Source organism: Perognathus longimembris, chromosome 2 (genome assembly GCF_023159225.1).
Source record: "Perognathus longimembris pacificus isolate PPM17 chromosome 2, ASM2315922v1, whole genome shotgun sequence".
Taxonomy (NCBI): Eukaryota; Metazoa; Chordata; class Mammalia; order Rodentia; family Heteromyidae; genus Perognathus; species Perognathus longimembris.
This window is the reverse complement of record NC_063162.1, coordinates 71,774,314-71,779,881: the sequence shown is the minus strand read 5'-3', so window position 1 is coordinate 71,779,881 and position 5,568 is coordinate 71,774,314.

Sequence of the window (5,568 nt, the reverse complement as noted above, 5' to 3'; positions counted from 1 at the left end):
TATTCTATATATCAACTCAATATATTATCTATTGTACATATGTTTATATGATATAAATGATAGAGACATCAAAGATTATCTTACTGTCTCAATTATCTCAAGGCTCAAAATTTATAGTCTTTCTAAGCACACCCAGTTACTGGGTGTGGAGAGTTTTGCGTGTGGATGAACTTCCAAATCTCTGTGTACTGGTACAAATGCAAAGCCTACTCCTAGCAATGGAGATATCTTGGGCAGGTGACTAGACAGAAGATGGGCTTTATTCATCAGGTACAGCTCATGTGGGTTTCAGCCAGGCATTTGGTGAGGTCCCTGCAGGCCCTGTTGACATTAGGAATGACTTTTGGAGAACAGCTCCCTGAAATGAACACTCACAAACAGACTGGTGCCCAACTGGATGCCTTTGGAAGATGGAGACAGAGTTATAGTTTTTTGGACAAATTTTTGCACTGAATAAAAATACAATGGTCAGAGTCATGATCTAAAAAGTACTAAGAAATTTTGTGAAAATCAATTCAAGGGCCTTGTAGAGCTAAAATGTGGATATCAGAAGATGGGCTGTTAAGTAGTTCTTAAAGAAAGCCCCACAGAGCAAGAGCCAAGACTTCATTTCCTCAGTTATTGCACAGGTTGCAGCTCTGAATGAATTTCAAGAAGGAGGAACTTGAGTAAACAGAAGGATATGAGAAGCCAGCTGGTTAGGATGGTGGAGGAACTCAAAACCACAGCATATTGTTAATAAAAGATTACAGCTCCAGCAATGGAGAAGACTCGTGGCTGGCTAAGGCCATTGTCACCTGGGCTACACAGGGCTGTACTGTGAAGAGATTAATTTTTTTCTCTGGTGCTGTTAAGCAGAAACCAAATGTGGAAGTAGGTGACAAAAGAACGAATTTTAACTTGTAACTAATGAGTAACTTTTTGTTTTGTTTGTGGGACTCAGGGTCTTGTTGTGTAGCTCAAAGTGGCCTCAAAATTGTCAGTCCTCCTGCCTCCTCATCCCAAGTGCTGGCGTTACAGGCATGTGCCGCCATACCCAGCAATAGGAAAAAGTTTAAATGCTAGAGCTGTCAGTGGATGAGGAAGTAGAACCCAATGATTCCTTTAAGGCTGTTTCTACTTCAAGGAAAAGCTTCCATTTCCAACACCAAGATTTTCTACTTCACAGCTTTTTCTCCTATTCTTTAAATGCACAGTGTACAATGGCACCTCTCTCAATTTTATAGGAGGCCCCAATATTGGAAATCATTCCTTTTATGTGACCAAGATGATTGTGAAGATCTGTAGGAGTTCTCCCAGAGTTTACTCTGCACACTGATTTCATAGGTGAGAGCCGGAAGCTCACAAATGCTATATGCAAATTTGTTCCAGATGAGATCTAAATATAGGGCCTGGTGCTAATTGTTCTGGCTCCATTTCAGTAGAGAAGAAAACACTGGCCAGACATTTTTCAAAATGAGGGAAGCGATATTTTAGCATCACCCAGGAGAATGAACAGTGCCATACAAGTAATTTGGAAAAGGAAGACAATCAGTCCAAAATCTAAAGGGAGACTGGAGAACATGAGCTAAATCACTATTTACAGGCTGTAACAAAAAAAAAATGTGTTAAATCACTTATTGCACTGAATTTTCAATGTGCCACTTCCCTTTCTCCATGGGAAATTCCTATGTGTTTTCCTATGAGTCTTATCTCAATTTTGCTCATGCAGAGAAACTCCATGACCTACAACTATGATGTTGTTACAGTGGATTAATATATTCAGTTACAGACATGTTTGTAACGTTCAGTGTCTAAATACACACATATATATGTGTCCATTTTTGGTTGGTTACCTATCTAAGATGAGAGAAGCTGGATCATGCTGTGTAGCTATATTAAGCAATTTGCACTTTTTTTTTTTTTTTTGCCAGTCCTGGGGCTTGGACTCAGGGCCTGAGCACTGTCCCTGGCTTCTTTTTGCTCAAGGCTAGCACTCTGCCACTTGAGCCACAGCGCCGCTTCTGGCCGTTTTCTGTATATGTGGTGCTGGGGAATCGAACCTAGGGCCTCGTGTATCCGAGGCAGGCACTCTTGCCACTAGGCTATATCCCCAGCCCCAATTTGCACTTTCTTTATCTTCTCTAATATTGGACATTGTGTGCCTTTTTTTATTTTTGTCAGTTGTGGGGCTTGAACTCAGGGCCTGGTGCTATCCCTGAGCTTTTTTTGCTCAAGGCTAGAGTTCTACTACTTTGAGACACAGCACTGCTTCTGGTTTCCTGGTGGTTAATTGGATATAAAAGTCTCATGGACTTTCATGCCCAAGCTGGCTTCAATTGTCCATCCTCAGATCTCAGGCTCTTGAGCATCTTGGATTACAGGCATGAGCCACCAGCTCCAGGCTGGTAGGCCTTTTGAATTTGGACCCTTCGGTATATGTATTGAGTGCTAGTCCTAGACAATTTTGATGGTCATTTACTAAATGACTAATTCAGGCAGGCAGCATTTCATGGGTTTCTTTAACAAATCCTGTTCTAACAACAAATTGCCTATTCATATATTTTGTACATCCTAATTTTACTATATTATTTCTTTTTCATATTTGATAAGAATCCTTCTCCAGTTTTATGCCCTATAAATATTTGCCCTCACTCCCTAGTTTGCTCCTTCATTTTCTCTCTCTCTGTTCCTATCTCTCTCTGTCTCTCTCTCTCTTTTTTTTTTTTTTTTGGCCAGTTCTGGGTCTTGGACTCAGGGCTTGAGCACCCTCCCTGGCTTCTTCCCGCTCAAGGCTAGCACTCTGCCACCTGAGCCACAGCACCCTTTCTGGCCGTTTTCCATATATGTGGTGCTGGGGAATTGAACCAAGAGCGTCATGTGTAGGAGGCAAGCGCTCTTGCCACTAGGCCATATTCCCAGCCACCCCCCAACCCCTCCCCCCCGTCTCTTTCTCTGTCTCTCTCTGCTCCTCCCCCCACCCTCTGCAATATTAGGGTTTGAAACTTGAGATGGTTATTTCTTTATTTCTTTTGGTGGGCCCTGAAGTCAGGGCCTCCTGCTTGCTAGGCTGGCACTTGAAATGGTCATATAACAGATATTGGATCCTTGGTTATCGCAGGACTGTCACACTGCCCCCTTAGACCAGGCACCTGTCACTTCAGAGTGTCCTAACCCCTTTTGTCTGGTCCGTTTCTCCATCTTGCAGTGTGGTTGTGAATCAACAATTTCATGAATAGAAACTACGAACTGAAAGCCAAATTCATCTCTTGTATTTCCCTTCTCTTGGGATGCGATTTCCTTCTAAAACCTTCAAGCCAATAGATTTTTCTTTTTCAGGGGTTCAATTTTTTTTTATCTGTTCTTAGCAGGAGGGTTTGCCTGCAAGAATCCCTGTGGCATGAGTTATTTTGAAGCCCATCGGAAAGAATGAGGGCCTAGTTTCTGAAATTCAGTACTTTCCTGATGTGAAGTCCCTCCCTCAGAAGCTCTTACAACATGGCATTTGGGTTGAGCATTGTGAACACTGACTAAAAAGGAACTATAGAATGTCGACCCAGAATGTGAATGCATTGTAAAGGAGACTAAAAAAAAAATCATCAGAAATTACCAAAATTATAAATCTAACTAGGGCAGCTAAAGCCAAGAGAAATCTAAGTCAGTACCAATGTGATGCCTATGGCTTTTTTTGAGGTACAGAATTTTTAGGTAGAATTTTAAAATGAGGCTTTATGTCTAAAGTATTGATGTTTAGTTAATTCAAATTTGTACCTCATAAGTTTCTAGACAATATTATTATGTCACTTACAAGCTAATGATAAAACTTTTGGTATGGAAATAAAATAGATGACAGGTTAAACTGTTTTAAGGAACTTACTTTTCTTGCTAGCTCTGTACTACTTGAGCCATAGCTTCACTTCCAGCTTTTTACTTTCTTTCTTTCTTGTCAAAGTGAAGTACAGAGTGGTTACAGTTTCATATGTAATGCAGTAAGTATATTTCTTATCCAACTTGTTACCTCCTCCCTCATTTTCCCCCTGCATCCTTCCTCCCCCTTCCCTTCTGCCTCCTCCCCCCCATGGGTTGTAAAGTAGTTTACACCAAATGGTTTTATAGGTATTGATTTGGAATGGTTTGTCTTTTTATCTTTTATCTCTCGATTTTGGTATTCCCTTTTCCTTCCCTAGTTCAAATACATGTATATACAGTACCCAGGGTACTAAGATCAGATACAGTGATAGCAGGGGTAAAACCACGGGAAGGGAATACAAGAGGAAAAAAAAAAAGGGTACTGTTCCACATGGCATGTTGAAAACATGGAGTTCATTTCACTTAGCATCATCTTATGTGTTCATACGGGTATAGCTATTGGGCTATTGTGACCTACTGCTATGACTAATCTAAGCATGTACTAATTATTCCCTATGAGGGAAACCATAGTGTCCATGTTTCTTTGCATCTTCACTTAGCATGATTTTTTCCAAGTCCCTCCATTTCCTTACGAATGGGGCAGTGTCATTCTTTCTAATAGAGGCATTCCATTGTGCATATGTACCACATTTTCCTGATTCATTTGTCTACTGAAGGGCATCTAGGTTGGTTCCATATTTTAGCTATGACAAATTGTGCTGCGATAAACAGATAAACATAGCTGTGCTGGTGGCTTTAGTTTGGTCTTGTTTGTAATCTTTTGAATAGATGCCCAAAAGTGGGGCTGCTGGGTCATAGGGGAGCTCTATGTTTAGCCTCCTGAGGAACCTCCACACTGCTTTCCAGAGTGGTTGAACAAGTCTATATTCCCACCAACAATCTAGTAGAGTTCCCTTTGGGCCACATCATCTCTAGCAGTTGTTATTATTTGTTTTGTATGTGTGTGGTTAATTGGAGATAAGAGTCTCATGGATTTTCCTGCCTGGGCCAGCTTTAAATTGCAATCCTCAGATTTCAGACTTCTGAGTAGCTAGGATTACAGGGATAAGCCACCAGTGCCCAGCTATATACACATTTTTGAGATTATGTTGATTGTAAAAAGAAGTTATGGATAATTCCCTCCCCTTTTCATCTTTTTTTTTTGTAACTATTGTTGTTTGGTTGGTTTTGCTAATCAGGGGACTTGAACTCAGGGCCAGGGTGACATCCCTGAACTTTTTTTGCTCAATGCTAGCACTCTACCACTTTAAGCCACAATGCCACTTCCAGTTTTTTGCTGGTTAATTGGAGATAAGAGTCTCACAGACTTTCTTGCCAAGGCTGGCTTCAAACCACAGTCCTCAGATCTCAGCTTCCCAAGTAGCTAGGATTATAGGCGTGAGCCACCAGTGCCTGACTTCATTGCTCTTGCTCTAATGCTAATTAAATGAGATGATCATAGGGTCATAACTTAGTTATATATAGATAGCCAGATAAAAGTTAATATAAGAAATACTTGGGGCTGGGAATATCGCCTAGTGGCAAGAGTGTTTGCATCATATACATGAAGACCTAGATTCGATTCCCCAGCACCACATATATAGAAAATGGCCAGAAGTGGCACCGTGGCTCAAGTGGCAGAGTGCTAGCCTTGAGCAAAAAGACGCCATGGACAGTGCT